This window comes from Balaenoptera borealis, assembly GCF_965194805.1.
Source record: "Balaenoptera borealis genome assembly, chromosome: 5".
Lineage (NCBI taxonomy): Eukaryota > Metazoa > Chordata > Mammalia > Artiodactyla > Balaenopteridae > Balaenoptera > Balaenoptera borealis.
Window position 1 is genome coordinate 103,885,945 of NC_138862.1, and position 16,805 is coordinate 103,902,749.

At 40.7% G+C, this 16,805-nt stretch overlaps 1 protein-coding gene and 1 long non-coding RNA gene across 2 annotated transcripts in view; both read right to left on the minus strand.

Annotated features, from left to right (window-relative positions):
* NMD3 (NMD3 ribosome export adaptor) overlaps window positions 1-16,805 on the minus strand; it is a 147,408-nt gene that overhangs the window by 52,924 nt on the left and 77,679 nt on the right. The gene's annotated exons all lie outside the window — the stretch shown is intronic.
* LOC309629810 overlaps window positions 1-16,805 on the minus strand; it is a 98,816-nt gene that overhangs the window by 4,451 nt on the left and 77,560 nt on the right. The gene's annotated exons all lie outside the window — the stretch shown is intronic.

Below are 16,805 nucleotides of genomic sequence, written 5' to 3' on the forward strand. Positions count from 1 at the left end.
TTCTAAAACCCTTGTAAATTCCTGATTTATAATAAGAAATATATGTTTGGTCTTAATCTCCAATCCCTGACCCAGGGCTTCTAAAACCCTTGTAAATTCCTAAGTGGTAAGAGCACTGGGAGCATCTTTCATTCCGTTCAGGAGACTCTGGGGAGGCTTCTGGCTGGCTCCTGCGTGAAGGGTGGTCATCTGAAAGACCAAGCCATGATTAGCATTTTGGAATTTTCAGCCTCACCACCCATCCTCCAGAGAGGGGAGAGGGACAGGAAATGGAGTTAATAATTGACCATCCCTATGTGAGGAAGCCTCCATAAAATCCCGATAGTTAGGGGTTCACAGAGCTTCCAGGTGGGTGAACACCCACATACCATACCGGGAGGTTGACACACCCCACTTCATGGGGACAGAAGCTCCTGTGCTCAGGACCCTCCCAGGTTTCACCCTATGTATCTTCATCTGGCTGTTCACCTATATCCTCTATTATAGCTTTAATAAACTGGTAAACCTGTTTCCTTGAGTTCTGTGAGCCACTTTTGCAAATTAATAATACCCAAAGAGGGAGCTGTGAGAACCTCCTATTTGTAGCCAAGTCAGATGGACGTCGGTAACCTAGGGACCTTGTACTTGAAACTGACATCTGAAGTGGGACAGGAGCAGTTTTGTGGGATTGAACCCTTAACCTGTGGAATCTGACTCTATCTCCAGGTAGACAGTGCCAGAATTCAATTAAATCATAAACCCAGCTGGTTTCCTGGAGAATTGCTTGGTGTGGGGAAAAAAAATGCAAACATTTGGTGACCGGAAGTGTCAGAAGTGTTATGAGTGTGGCAGTAGTGTGAGAGTAAAGGAGAAACACAGAACTGTAGGTTTTTCCAACTCATTTTCTAATAGCCAAATAAGATAATGGTTCTTTGTATTTAATGTTAACATTTTTAAGATGCAGTGCTAATGGAACAAAAATATTTTACTGTTTTGTTTTAATGGAAAAACTATTAGATATCCATCATGATAAAATCTTGTAACAAATATAAATATATTGTTAAGTTAATGCAGAATAGTTTTTGTTCTATCTGAACAGCAGCAAACAAAAGTGCTTTGTAGAGAATAACTTTGTAAGCGATTTGAGATAACTCACACCACTAAGAAAAAATAATGGAAATATTTAAAGAAATGAAATTTAGTAGTTCCAATGTTCAGAGAAATGTCAGCAATTTTTTATTCCATTCAGTTATCCAGTTGTATCTTTATTTTTCATCTGCAACATTCCATAATTTAATCTGAGCCTAACAGATTTTTAATTTGGAGTTTGGAAGTCTTTCGGTTGCATTACCTTTTTGTAGAACTAGCTTAATGCTAGATTGGCAATTAAAATGCAGGTGTAATTTTCTTCTAACGCCATTGCTATTGTTTAGGTAACAAGAAAAATCTTAGGTAATTGGCTTTGATGAGTGCAATCCTATAGCTGTCATCCGTCTCTGATATAAGCCACATTTGATATTTAAAGTGTATAGATAATCTCTTCATTTTAAAAAAAAAGTGTAACATTACATTTCTGCATTTTAAAAAGAGCTCGGTCACAATTTTAGATGCCTGCTTTTAATAATGTACGTGTCACCTTTGGGAACATACCTTTGCCTGTATAATCCGAGTTTATTTATAACTTTTCTGACTATATACTGCTTAAATCTGTAAACTCAAGATACGCAATGAATATCAATTTCAAAAAAACACCACAGGTTATGGTAATTGGTTGTACATGCTTAAAATGTTAACCAAAAATAAATAAGCTAAAAATATATATATATATAAATATATCTAATAGGTGCCTGTGTGTCACAAGGCCACACAGGTCTCTAGTCATGTGGATGATTATACCTGTTAACCATAAGCCTCAATAGACAAGGACTATACCTTGTAGGCCTTTATATCCATCAGGTCTAATACAGGAGAGTCTAATAAACATTTGAAAGATGAATGAATGAATAAGTGAATGAATGAGTTTCCTTGAAGGGCAGTCAGGTGATTTATACTTCTTTGAGTTTCTTCAGATTGCTAGCACAATGTTTTGCCCAAAGTAAACAACATTTACTAATTGGCATGTGTTAAAAGAAGGAAAGGGAAAAGCCTCCTTTGCCTTTCTCACCAGGCTACCCCATTGTTCTAAACATTATGGAATATGCATTTTCCTGTCAGCATGGTATGTCAAGGACTCAGGCAAACTAGATGTGCCCTATGACCCAGCCATTTTCCCCCTGACCTTTGCCTTTTCTTTGATCCTATAAGTTTGTTAAAGAATTCCTCTATAATTATTACTCTGTTAAAAATACTGTTTTAAAAAGATAGGGTGATGTATTACTTTGATAATGAGGGGAAAAATGAAGAAACCCAACTTGTATGAATTCTGTTCATATTTTCTCTTCTCCCACTTTATTTATGAAGAAGCTTACAATTTATTTATTTATTTATTTGGCCATACCGTGTGGCTTGTGGGATCTTAGTTCCCTGACCAGGGATTGAACCCGGGCCATGGCAGTGACAGAGCAGAGTCCAAACCACTGGACCGCCTGGGAATTCCCAGGAGCTTATAATTTATAAGGGAGGACTCAAAGTGGTGTACTACAGAAATTCCAGTGCAGGGGAATTTTTGACAATGTCTAACATTGGCTTTTAAAAAATTGAATGAATTGCTTTATCGTATAATATTCTTAAATACAAGCATGAGAAACTGACTGTGGCTTAGTTAGCAGAAAGGAATTTGTGACATGCTCTTGGTAGGCCTCGGAATCCAAAGGAAGGTGGAGGACAAGACTCAGAGTCATGCAGCCAGGAACACCACCCAAAATCACACAGCAGAGCCAACTCATCCAGTCAAAACCACACAGACGTCACTCCCACAGGATACACACTGCAGCCTGCCCTGCAGACACAGCTACTGCTGCTAGAACCTCAGTCCCTGCTTCCCTAGGAACTCTGTGTGGCTACCATAAGGCTTCCTGCAGTCCTGATTCTTTGCATCATTAACTCAGAAGTTCAGAGCTGGCACCTGTAATCAGCAGAGCCTAGATCATGTGGGCAGATGAAGGAGATGGGGCAGTAACCAGAGGCTGAGTCAGAGTTTGAGCCACTGACCACTACAGTCCAGTCCCTTTCTTGCTAATTTTCAAAGAACTACCTCCTACTCCCCAACCTTTGCCCCTTCCAAGTTTAGAATCCCTAAACAAGCTTAGCAATTTGCACATTCATTGCCAAAATTAACATTGCTGGATGCATTAAAAAGTCTAATAGCCAGATGTTCTTGGTAAATGTTTATTGGGCTATTTTTAGACAGTGGTGATGCATTCAATTAATATTTATAAATGTAAAACAGAAAGCCCTAAATGGTCATGATTGCACTCTTTCAATATTCTTTTAAAATTCAGAATTAGCTCCTGAATAGAGTCTGCAAGTGCCTTGAGAAACCAATTAAAATCTTAATCCCTCTATGGCATGATTTTCCTTCTCTTCATTACTGTGCAGGCTTATTGCTTCCTCGTCCATCAGCAGCACTGTCAAGCACGGCCCCTCTCTAATAACCTTTAATCCGTCTAAAAGACTGAGCAATCAAACAGCTCAGTGAAAATTTACTTGAGTTCAACAAATTCTTGGTTACACTTACTAATTTTCTGAAAAAGCTTCCAAGAGGGTAAGTGGTGGCCCAGAATATGATATTGATTTGTGAGTTGCTTGGCATGTAGTCGCAAGCCTGAAGTTCACATACAAGGAAATGCTTTTAGCTGCAAGCACTTTAATGTCTGTTCAGAGCACAAAAAACTCATCCTCTAAAATCCTAGCAATTATTTTATTGCTGAAATTAGAGACTTTTCAGTAAAACCCATGCATGTCAGTAAAAATTATAGACAATAAAGAATTTTTACATGTGAGATATTTCAAATACTGAACTGTCAGATTTAGACTCAATTTATATTTATTGAGCACAGACTGTCAAGCACCGTTCAAGGCAAGGTTACAAACATTCTCTGAACTGTCGCTACAAACTCATGAGGTAGGTTAAATCCCACTTCACTGATGAGGAAAGCAAAGCTAGAGGTCTATGGGACTTACTGAAGATCACAAGCCCAGTAGATGGTAAAGCCAGGGTTTGAGCCTGGCTCCTGATCTAAATCAGCTCTCTGCCTCAGCAGAATGATCCAGGGTGAGTAAGGGTTTCAGCATGAAGGAGCAGTTAAGGTAGATTAAGCTTTAGGCAGAGACGTGTAACATCTAGTAATTCTTCCCTAATTAAAATGTCATGGATTAAGCCCAGATTGCAGGGATTTCATTGCGACGCTGCAATTTGGCATCCTATCATTCAAAACTGAGTTGAAAGGAAGGACACCACCCAAAGCAAAAGGGTGTTTCACCTGTTGAAAGGATGCCCCCAGATGATGAAGGATGGCTAGATAGAAACCTTCTCATATCTCAATGCGTAGGTTTAGAAGGCAAAAACAAATAAGCAAAATAAAAACACATGTAAAATATTATGATGTAGAAGAGTTGTCTTACAATGCTTAGTGACTACATAATTGGACCGTCTATGGTTGGGGCATATATTTTGCAGTCTTTTTTTCCTTCTTCAATCTCATGATTCCTTGTCACCATAAGTCTGGACTTGTAGATTAGATCCTAAAACTGGCCCAAGGGTACATTAGCATGACTCCCAGGGCCATATGGGTGACAGATCCTTACTCTAGCTCCATGGCATGGAATTCAGGATTATATCCAGCCCAATGGAGCCCTATATACTCCTGCAAACCTGGGGTGTGTACTATGACTCCCTGATAGATGCAGTACACCTGGCCAGGGTGCAGTTGTCTCCAGTGTGTACACAGGCAAGACCAAGACCACATCTTGGACTGCTTTAGCAACATGTATGCAAGACTAGGTCTGAAGGAGGCAGCTGATCTTTGCAAGGTCTGATGTGAGCCTCATTTGCTCAAACTTACCACCCCCAACTGTGTATCTGCTGGTGTGGCCCCTTTGAGGGGTCCTCAAGTGAAAGGACTTCTGTCCATTAATAGGAAATGAGAGCTGATCTATCTACTGCACGGCCTACCTGCTCTGACTTCATGTTGCACCTTTAAATATGTAAACCTTGTTTGATTTACCCAAATGTTGTCTTCTTCTGGTTGTCCAGTTAGTCTGAGCCTATTATTCACATTTGTCAAGTCGGTGTGAATACACACATACACACTTTTTTGACACTCTGGAGAGCCAATTGTCGAATATTTACCAGGATACCGTTAGTTATAGTGCTGTCACACTGTGATTTAAGTTTTCTTTCCCTGATGACTAAGAAAGTTGAACACATTTTCATAAGTTTATCAATCAATAGAATGTCTTTTTTTTATAAAGTCCCTATTAAGTCTTTTGGTCATTTTTCTACTGTGTTCATTTTCTTATTGATTTGTAGGAATTCTTTACGTATTCTTTTTTAAAAATATTTATTTATTTATTTATTTATTTGGTTGCGCTGGGTCTTAGTTGCGGCATGCATGTGGGATCTAGTTCCCTGACCAGGGATCGAACCTGGGCCCCCTGCATTGGGAGCGCAGAGTCTTAACCACTGCGCCGCCAGGGAAGTCCCTTCTTTATATATTCTTGATAAAAGTCCCTTATTGACTATATGTATTGCAAATGTCTTCGAGTGGTGTCTTTTACGTAGAGAAGTTATTTTTAAAATTTATTTATTTTATTTATTTATTTTTGGCTGCATTGGGTCTTTGTTGCTGCGCACGGGCTTCCTCTAGTTGCCGCGAGCAGGAGCTACTCTATGTTGCGGTGTGCGGGCTTTTCATTGCGGTGGCTTCTCTTGTTGCGGAGCATGAGCTCTAGGCACGTGGACTTCAGTAGTTGTGGCACGTGGGCTCAGTAGTTGTGGCTCACGGGCTCTAGAGCACAAGCTCAGTAGTTGTGGCGCATGGGCTTCGTTGCTTCGTGGCATGTGGGATCTTCCTGGACCAGGGCTCGAACCCATGTCCCCTGCCTTGGCAGGCAGATTCTTACCACTGCCCCACCAGGGAAGCCCTATGTAGAGAAGTACTTAATTTTCAGTTAGTACAACCTATCAACCTTTTCCTTTGTGGTTAGTGCTGTTCATGTCCAGTTTGAGAAATATTTGCTGTCCCTAAGGTGCCTGTGTTTTCTTCTAGAAGCTTTCCTGTTTTACCTTTCACATTTAGATCTGCAATCCACTTGGAATTGATTTTTCTTTATGGTGTAAGGTAGAAGCTAAGATTCATTTTTTTTGTCCAGATGGCTATCCAATAGGCCCAGAACCATTCGTTGAAAAGACCATCTTTCCACCATTGTATTTCAGTATTCCTTTTGTCAAAACCAAGGGAATGTCAACATGTAAGTCTTACAGGACAGTTTTAAATCAATGAAACAATGGATTTTTGCATTTTACAGATATTTTAGCACCCCAAACATCTTAGCAATTCATCCAGAAGAGATTTTGTTTCAGTTGGTTAGGGAACAACTTGTCTCACCTCCAATCAACAATGTTTATTGATTTCCACTGTGAACAAGACCCTGGGCTAGACTCTGAGAGTATAATCTCCTGCCCGCCACCCCCACCAGCTCTACACACTCAGTCCCTTCATTCTTTTCTCTCTTTCTCAAGCACCTTGACACTGAAAGTCATAAAATAAGCATTTCTGTCAACATCTTATTTTTCTAGATATTTACTATTAGATCTTTTGATAACTTTGCAAACTATTCTCTCTCAAATATTAATTTCTTTTATAAAATTAAAGGAAATTTTGATAACACATTCAGATTATCTATTGACAAGTCAATATTTATTTGTATAAACTTGTGAGAAAGAGTAGATTTATTTGTCAATACAGAGTGACTAACCCTTTTTTTCAAAATAGAAAACAACAGATTTCCTGGACCGTGACAATTTGGTTATTCCTATTTACAAGATAATGCACCCTAGAAGTAATAAAATAAATAAAATTCATTCAGGAAGAACATATCGGACTTCCCTTGTGGCACAGTGGTTAAGAATCCACCTGCCAATGCAGGGGACACGGGTTCAAGCCCTGGTCCGCGAAGATCCCACATGACGCAGAACAACTAAGCCCGTGCACCACAACTACTGAAGCCCGCGTGCCTAGAGCCTGTGCTCTGCAACAAGAGAAGCCACCGCAATGAGAAGCCCGCGCACCGCAACAAAGAGTAGCTCCTGCTTGCGGCAACTAGAGAAAGCCCGCACGTGGCAACTAGAGAAAGCCTGCGCGCAGCAACGAAGACCCAACGCAGCCAAAAATAAATAAATAAATAAATTAATTAATTAATTAAATTTATTTAAAAAAAGAACATATGAATGAGAATTAATTTCTTACATAAGGGAATTAATTTCTTAATTCTGTTATTGATTCTATTGTTCAGAAAGAAAGCAAAATCTCCACATCGCAATTGCAATGTAACTGTGGATAGATTTTCTGTTCTTTCAGTTTGATTGTAGAAAGGACCTAACCTTCCACTAGAGGGTGTCTTTACTCCATTTGGTCTTTTGTAAAAATAAACAACAGCAACTAATATTTTGCTTAATGTTGTCATATTACCTTTTAACTACTCCCGACCCTAAAGAGAAAGTTGTGAATGATCCTCATATTAAAAGAACTCTTAGAAACACGCACACTATCTTTTTCATTAACAGTTCTAGCATTAATAACTGTTACTATTATGAAATTATCTTTGGAACTAATTGTCATTCTTCTTTATCCTCCTCTTTTCCACAAAAAAAGCCCTTTTCAAACAAATTTCCCTCTACCCTTCTAGGTTCTGTGATAAGACCCCCTGTAATAAAAGACAGATTAATAAGCGAAGAAAAACACACAGAAGTTTATTAACACATATACCTCATGTATACTGGGGAGATATCCAGGAAAACTGAGTAAAAAGCCCCAAAATGGCCCAAGCCATCACTTTAAATACTATCTTCAGCTAAAGACAAAAGAAAGATATTGGGGAGTAGAGGGGGTAGTTATGGGAGGTTATCAGGAAAGACACAGTAAACAGGGTAAGGTTGTTATGCAGATTTAAGCCAGCACCTTCTTCATGGATGAGTGTTTTGTGATTTAGAGTCATTCTTTGCTTCCTGCTACAGAGAGGGAGACATCCTACCCAGTGGAGATTTCCCTTAAAAAAGGGTAAATTCAACTCTGTTTTTGGAGCTTCTCCTGTGTCTGCTTTTTTTCAAAAAATAATCAGCTCAAAATAAACCTTATGCCAAAGAGGTATATTCTAGTGTGGCATATTCTGCTATTTTTCATTCCTGCCTTTGAAACTTCCCCGCTAAGTTTCACAGCCCTTGTAAAGTTGGTAGATTCCTCCATCTTACTGAACCAGTCTCTTAGTACTGAGAATAGGTCAGTTCGGTTAAAGAGTTGTGTCTCATTTCAGGAGGCGGTGTAAGGGAGGAAAAATAATTTCTCCTCTACCCTTCTAGGTTCTTGGCTGAGACCCACCTGTAATAAAAAGATTAATAGGAGATAAACAAATGTAATTATATGGGAGCCCCACAAAGAAGTAAACAAAGCAGGATGGTTATACATTTTAGACAAAGAAACAATAAATTTGTGAAGATTGACAAGACAAGAGGGTTTGGGCTTGGGTTAGTAAAATGATGAAGTAGCAACGTTTGTTTACACAGCCTTCTTGGCCCTAAATTCCCTATCTCTGTTGATAAGAATGCCTTCTACCCTCCTGGTACAGGGAGGGTAACTTTCATGGGAGATTTATCTCCTACTTTTAGGGGGACAAAGGAGGGTCAGAGTGTCCTTCTTGTACCAGTTGTTTCTCAAGTAACGTTACTTCAAAATAGTCAATATACTAACATGGCATATTTTGGGGTGACAAATTCTGAACCCCTATAGCAGTGATACAAGTGGGCTCCCAAAGCTAGGCTTATATGGTTCAAGCAATCAGGTATTTAATAAGAGGTATTTCTATGGAAACAAAATAAAAACAAAGGTTAATGATTAGAGCAGACTGTGAGTCCAGTTTCTGAGTTCTGAGGACAGCCAGTGATTTCAAGATGTTGGGCTTGTAGAATATTTTGTGGTTTGAATCTCTCTGGTGATGTTATCAGGTGTTCCAGGGAACTTTATGTGTGGCCCACACAGCAGTAGGCATAAAGGTTGTCCACACATGAGCTGTTGCAGTGATTTCTCTGAAGTTTATATCAAGTTGTCCAGCTTCAGTTTGCAGAGAAAAGGGAAGCCTTTGTTCTTAGTGACTTCAAGTCAGAAGGATGGAAGAAATTAGAAGTTAGTTTGGAGCGTTGTAGCCAGATACTTGAGGAAATTAGAAGAAGTCAGGATACAGCCCAGTTTACAGGTATATAACAAAACCTCAAAGACAATTAACAGGACTAGATTCTGATATCCACCAAAGGTGTGCTACTGCACATAATTCTTCTCACAGGTTGCTTATTGGTAACAAGAGAAAAAAACAAAAAAACGGCTAACTATGTGAACAACACCTTGACCAAAAGATGAAAACTAACACCACAAATGAGGGTCAGATGGCACACACATTGCGTGCCTCCAGGTGTGGTCTCCTGAGGATGCAACGCCACTAATGTACTATTCTAGCCAGGATGCATAATCTGAAACTAATGATGAGATAATATTAGACAAGCTCAAAATAAGACATATTCTACTTGTTTTTTAAAAACGGACTATATTTTCCCAAAATGTCAATGTCATAAAAGACAATGAAAAGCCAAGGAAATGTTCCGTATTAAAGGAGACTAAAGAGACAACTAAGTACAGTTGATCCTTGAACAACGAGGGAGTTAGGGGCACAACGTTCCCCGCAGTCGAAGATCTGTGTATAACTGTACAGTGGGCCGTGCATATCCGCAGTTCAGTATCCTCGGATTCAACCAACTGCGGATCACGTAGTACTGTAGTACAGGGGTCCCCGACCCCCGGGCCACACACAGACTGGTACCCATCCATGGCCTGTTAGGAATCGGGCCACATAGCAGGAAGTGAGCTGCAGGTGAGCGAGCGAAGCTTCATCTGTATTTACAGCCACTCCCCATCACTCACATTACCACCTGAGCTCCACCTCCTGTCAGATCAGCGGCGGTATTAGATTCTCATAGGAGGGTGAACCCTACTGTGAACTGCGTGTGCAAGAGATCTAGGTTGCGCGCTCCTTATGAGAATCTAATGCCTGATGATCTGAGGTGGAGCTGAGGCGCTAATGCTAGCGCTGGGGAGTGGCTGCAAATACAGATTATCATTAGCAGAGAGGTTTGACTGCACAGAGACCATAATAAATCAATTGCTTGCAGGCTCATATCAAAAGCCCATCAGTGAGTGAAAACAAGCTCAGGGCTCCCACTGATTTTGCATTATGGTGAGTTGTATAATTATTTCATTATATATTACAATGTAATAATGATAGAAATAAAGTGCACAATAAATGTAACGCACTTGAATCATCCCAAAACCATCCCCCGCCCTCCTGTCTGTGGAAAAATTGTCTTCCATGAAACCAGTCTCTGGTGCCAAAAAGACTGGGGACCATTGCTGTATTTGTATTCAGTGAAAGAAATCCCTGTATAAGTGGACCCATGCAGTTCAAACCCATGTTACTCAAGGGTCTGCTATATGATACCTGATCCTAGATTGGATCCTCTGCTGGAAAGGATAAAATTGCTATAAATACATTATTGGGTCAATTAACAAAATTGGAATGTGAATGGTAGATTTAGGAAATATAATTATATCAGTGTTAAGTGTACTAAAGTTGATAACAGTACTGTGGTTATGTAAGAGGGATACCCCCGTTCTTTGTAAAGTTAAATTAATTAAACAAGGAAGCCATTACACTGAAGGGGTTTGCCTGCATAAGCAAACCAAAACCTAAGCCTGTAAATGCTTCAAGGTGAAGAAATCAAAACCAAAGGACAACCAGTCACCAAAGCAAAGTAGGCTTTTCCAAATAAGGCAAACTTAAGTTCTAGCCAATCAAATAATTTCCTTGCTTTGTTTCTGCCTTTTCTCTATAAAAGCTTTCCCTGAGCTCCTGTTGGTGGAAAGCTCCTTACCACTTCCGGTTTGGTGCTGCATAAATAGACTGGAATAGATTTTTGCTCAAATAATCTCTTAAAATTTTTAATATGCCTCAGTTTGTCCTTTAATAGTTCATACAGGGCTTCCCTGGTGGCATAGTGGTTGAGAATCTGCCTGCCAATGCAGGGGACACAGGTTCAAGCCCTGGTCCAGAAAGATCCCACATGCCGTGGAGCAACTAAGCCTGTGCACCACAACTACTGAGCCTGTGCTCTAGAGCCTGCGAGCCACAACTACTGAGCCCTCGTGCCACAACTACTGAAGGCCGCATTCCACAACTACTGAAGCCCGTGCGCCTAGAGCCTGTGTTCTGCAACAAGAGAAGCCACCGCAATAAGAAGCCCACACACCGCAACGAAGAGTAGCCCCTGCTCACCACAACTAGAGAAAGCGAGTGTGCAGCAACGAAGACTCAACACAGCCAAAAATTAAATAAATAAATAAATAAATAAATAGTTCATACAAACTGAAGTATTAGGGGTAAATGCAGTGGAAAAAATTGGTTCAGAAAATATACACATTTGATGAGTTTATATCAATATATCTATATCGATATTGATATAAAGATACAGATATAGAGAGAGATGAAGGGACTAATAACCCACCAGAATGGCATAAAGATAACCTTAAATGAGAAACATTTGAGCAAAAGATGCATAAAGAAATCTTATCTGAACTGCCCTTATCTGACTAAAGCAGAGTTCCCCAACCCCCAAATACAGCCACCATTAACACCCCTCCAAGGGAGTTGCATGTTTGGGAAAAAATGGAATCCTAGCAGCAGGAGGTGAGAATTCAGCTGCCATAAATTCCCCTCCAGGGGAGTTTCCAGCCAGGAAGGAGGCTGCCCATTAGCACCAGGATGAAAAAGCCCAGTGAAACCTTTCGTACTTTCCCGCGGAAGCCCTTAACCACCCCCAACCTTTTCCTCTATTAAGCTGCTCTACAAACTGTTATGAGTGGTCCCACATGTTTGTAAATAAGCCTTGTCTTTCCTCCTGTGAATCTGGCTATTGTCAGTTAATTCACAGGCCTCTACCACCCTACTCTGAGGTGGTAGAGGAACAGTTTTTCTCCCAACAAAGAGCAAACAAAGCAAATGAGGCAAGTTCTAAATAATAGGTGAATCTGGTGGAGGGTATATGGGTTTTCTTTGTACTATTCTTGCAAATTTTCTGTGAGTTTGAAATCATATCCAAAAAAACGTTTTAAAAAAACAAAAAACAGAGGTATTCATTGAAAAATTATAATAGCAAAAAAAGGAAAGAGAAAAATTATTAAGTAAATTTTTATGGATCCATTCAATGTTGTCATCAAAACTGATGTTTTAAAAAAATGTTCCTTTACATGGGAGAATGTTACATATATATTCCTTTAAAAAAAAAAAGGTAGAAATGAAAAAAATCTATACAGGATGATCCCAATTAGGTCAAACATTAAATGGTTTATGTATTTATCCCAGATGTTAATGTAAGAAGAGCCTAATAAAATTGATTCCAACTTCATAACTGGAAACCCAGAGTTACTCTGAACAGCTCTAGGAGTTAAGATATGTTTGGGGGGTGAGGAGCAGGGAGGGAAAGTAGAGGAGCAGTACTACATTTCTCCTTATCTTCTCTGGCTCCAAACTTCTGCTCCTGAGAACTTATTTCTGTGTAAGGATCCCATCTCTGTTCTCTAGAGCATGGTCCCCAATATAGGTCACATCTTTTTCTTGACTTACTTCTAAAGCATAAAATAAGTCATTTGCATGTATTGGGGAAGTAAAAGTCCTACCAATAAACAGAGACCCCTCCACATCAATGCAGAAAAGAAAACTGGTTTAGTAACTGAGATATTGTGATTTATAAGAAATATATATTTGGTCATTCAGATGACCAAAATATATTTATCATAGCTATTTGGTCTTCATCCACAGTTCCTGACTCACAGCTCCCAAAACCCTTAGAATTTCATCAGTGTGGAAAGTGATAAATGTGTCTTTTATGTTAATGAGGTGACAATGGAGCCAACCATAAGGTTAGAGTGTTGGAACTTTTAGTCCCACCCCCTGACCTCCAGGGAGGGGAGAAGGGCTGGAGGTTGAATCAGTGACCAATGACCAGTGATTCAGTCAATCGTGCCCATGTAATGAAGCCTCCATATTAACCCAAAAGGATGGGGTTTGGAGAGCTTCCAGGTTGATGAGTACATGGAGATTGGGGAGAGTGGTGAGTTTGGAGAGGGCATGGAACCTCTGAGCACTTTCCCTATACTGTGCCCTATGCATCTCTTCCATCTGGCTGTTCCCGAGTTATATCCTTTTCTAACAAACCAGTAATCGAGTAAGTAAAATGTCTCTCTGAGTTCTGTGAGCTACTCTAGCAAATTAATTGAACCGAAGAAGGATGTTGTGGGAACCGCTGATTTATAGCCAGTTGGTCAGAAGCTCAGGTACCAGCCTGGGCTTGTGACTGGCATCTGAAGTGTGTGTGTCTGGGGAAGGATGGGGTGGGGCGAGGATGGACTGTCTTGTAGAACTTGTTAAAACACAAAATTCAACGGAGTAAATTTAAAGATTTAATTGGCTGTATTCAGTGATTCATGCATCATGCAGCATCCCATCTAGCAGACAGAAAGGAGTTCCGAGGAGCTGTACAAAATGTAAGACTTTTATAGGCAGAAGGGGGCTGGAAGCGGAAGTTTCCAGCAAAGAGTGGATTATTTCAGGCAAGGTCACCTTCCTTTGTGGGAAGGTGGGGTCTATCAGGCAGATTACTTCACTAGTGCTGTCCAGGTACAGGCATACCTCAGAGATTACAATTTCGTTCCAGACCACTGCAATAAAGGGAGTCACACAAATCTTCTGGTTTCACAGTGTACATAAAAGTTATGTTTACACTATACTGTGGTCTATTAAGTGTGCGATAGCATTAAGTCTAAAAAAACAGTATACATACTGACAATGAAACTTGGCCACTGTGCACCGGTGCTGAATCCAATCTCAGAGACAGAGTTTTGGGTGAAGTAGAAAAGAATAGCTTTATTGCTTTGCCAGGCAAAGGGGGAAACAGTGGGCTCGTGCCCTCAAAAACTGTGTGTCCTGGGACTTCCCTGGTGGTCCAGTGGTTAAGACTCCGCATTTCCACTGCAGGGGGAACAGGTTCAATTCCTGGCTGGGGAACTAAGGTCCCACTTGCTACACGGTGTGGCCAAAAAAAAAAAAAAAATTATTAAAAAAACAAAAACAAAAACTGTGTCCCCACCCAGGGGGGTTTGGTGAGTTCTATAGCAGTGGTTCAAGGGTGGGGCTGCTAATAAGGATCAGGGTTTGCATTCCTTTAATCTGGTTCTTGAGGTTATAAACTGTGACGTCTCTCTGGAATGAAGAATGCTTCATCAAGTAGTTAACATCTTCCATTTGTTGGGGGTTTTAGTTCTGCAGAAGAGCTCAAAGATATTGATATGTGTATCCCTTGAGGTGGAGCCAGGACCCTGCCCCAAGGCTGCACTATTGTTTCATGACTGCTCCTCCCTTGTCTCTGCATCCTCTCCCCTCCCTGATTAACAACTGTTTGAACCTGCCCTTTGGAACTCAGGGAGGGTCATGGAGACTGGAGTCAATTCCCTACCAACAAGAAATGGGGGACAGAACGGCTTCTGTGTCCAGGAGCCCCAAAGGGTCTTGCTCGGTTTCAATATCTTAATTAAAAAGTACTTTACTACTAAAAAAAACCACTAACCATCATCTGAGCCTTCAGTGAGTCTTAACATGTTTGCTGGTTGAGGGTTTGAAGTATTGGGAGAACTAACAGAATGTGACAAACAGACACCAAGGGAGCAAATGCTGTTGGAAAAAAGGTGCCTATAGACTTGCTCAATGCAGGGTTGCCACTAATCTTCAATTTATAAAAAAATCAATATCTGTGAAGCACAATAAAGCGAAGCACAGTAAAATAGGGTATGCCTATAATTCCAGATTGGTTGAAGTCACATTCCTGGGAGAGGCTGAAACTGCAGTTAGGTTAGGGGTTAAGTCTTGGTTTGGTGATGTGAATCTTAGCACAAGTGATCTCATTTTGGGCCTGTTTCTTTTATTAACAGAGTGAACCCTTAAGCTGTGGAATCTGATGCTCTATCTGGGTAGATAGTGTCAGAAGTGAGTTGAATTCTCATACACCCTACTGGTGTCTGAGAATTGCTTGGTGTTGTGTGGGAAACCCTCCCCGCAAACATACACATGTTAGAATTGGGTCCAGGAACCTAATTTAGTACGGATACTGCACAGGGCCCTATGGGGCTCCTGGGCACAAAGCCTTTCTGTGACCACCATTTCTTTGATTATAGGAAACAGCCTTCATTCAGCCTCCATGACCTTCCCTGAGTTCCAATAGGCAGATTCAAGCAGTTGTTAATTAGGGAAGGGAGGGGATATGAGACTTGGGGAAACTGTCAAGAGCAGCCTTGGGGCAAGGTTCTGTTTCCCCATCAATGGATACACACAGTATCTTTGAGCTATTCTGAAGATACTGAAACCCCCTCCAGACAGGAGAAGTTAACGGATTAACCGATGGTATACTGCCAACAACCATGCAGACCTCAGACCAGCTGGACCTGAAGGTTGATGATGCTGACTCCTACCTACCTCACCACCAACTCATCAGAAGAATGTCCATGAGCTGATCACACCCTCTTTGAACAACTACTATAAAACTTCTCACTATCTTCTCCAAGTTGGGACACATAGTTTTTCAAGGCAGGAGCCTGCTGTGCCCCTCTTTGCCTGGCAAAGTAATAAAGCTATCCTTTTCTGCTTCACCCAAAACTCTGTCTCCAAGATTTGATTCAGCACCAGTGTACAGAGAAGCTGAGCTTTCGGCGTCAGTACTGAGTATGCACAACAGAGTAGTACACGTACATAGGTAGCCTGTGAGTAACTATGAAGTCAGCATGAAGTTTCACACAATTGAGTAAAGCAGAAGAAAGAATATTTATACTTCTCTTGTCTCCTTGAGAGATAAGTAGTTACTCAAAACAGCCTGCTAGGTTAACTCGAGAATTGTGCGTGGACATTTCTAGGGGGTATGAAGCCCAGACCTTGGAGACAACTCTGCATAAGGAGACAGGATATGGGGCTTATTTATTTAGCCCTGGAGAAATCTGCCCACATTCCAAAAAGTTAAAGTAGGGACTCAAGGACTATTCTGTTTCTAAAGAGACCCTTTCAAAAGCGAAGGAAGAGAGAACGTTCTTCTTCTCCTTTACAAGCAGAGAAAAATCATTTTTATTTATACTCACACATGGGTAGCAGCTTTTTGGACTTTTGGGATGCTGTGTATGAAGGGTGGGACTACATGATAGGGTGGGACTACATGATAGCGACAACTGGCAAACAACTGAAAGTTGAGCTTTTTATTTATATATCCTGGTTGTTAGCCTTCTGGCAGCCACAGTTACTGGAATTTTGCCTGGAGCACCTCTATCTCAGCAGACTCTGGCCTCCTGCCATGTTTTCTTATTCCCTTTCTGACTCCATATTCCCTGCTTCTCCCTCTACAGGCTCCTTCCTCCCCTAGTTTTCCCCACGAAACTCTATTTCCCTTGTATTATTATGCAGAGTAATTTTGTTTTCCATCCACTACTAGTCTCTGGAGCATCAGAGACATTTCTATTCCCCAATGCTTTAAC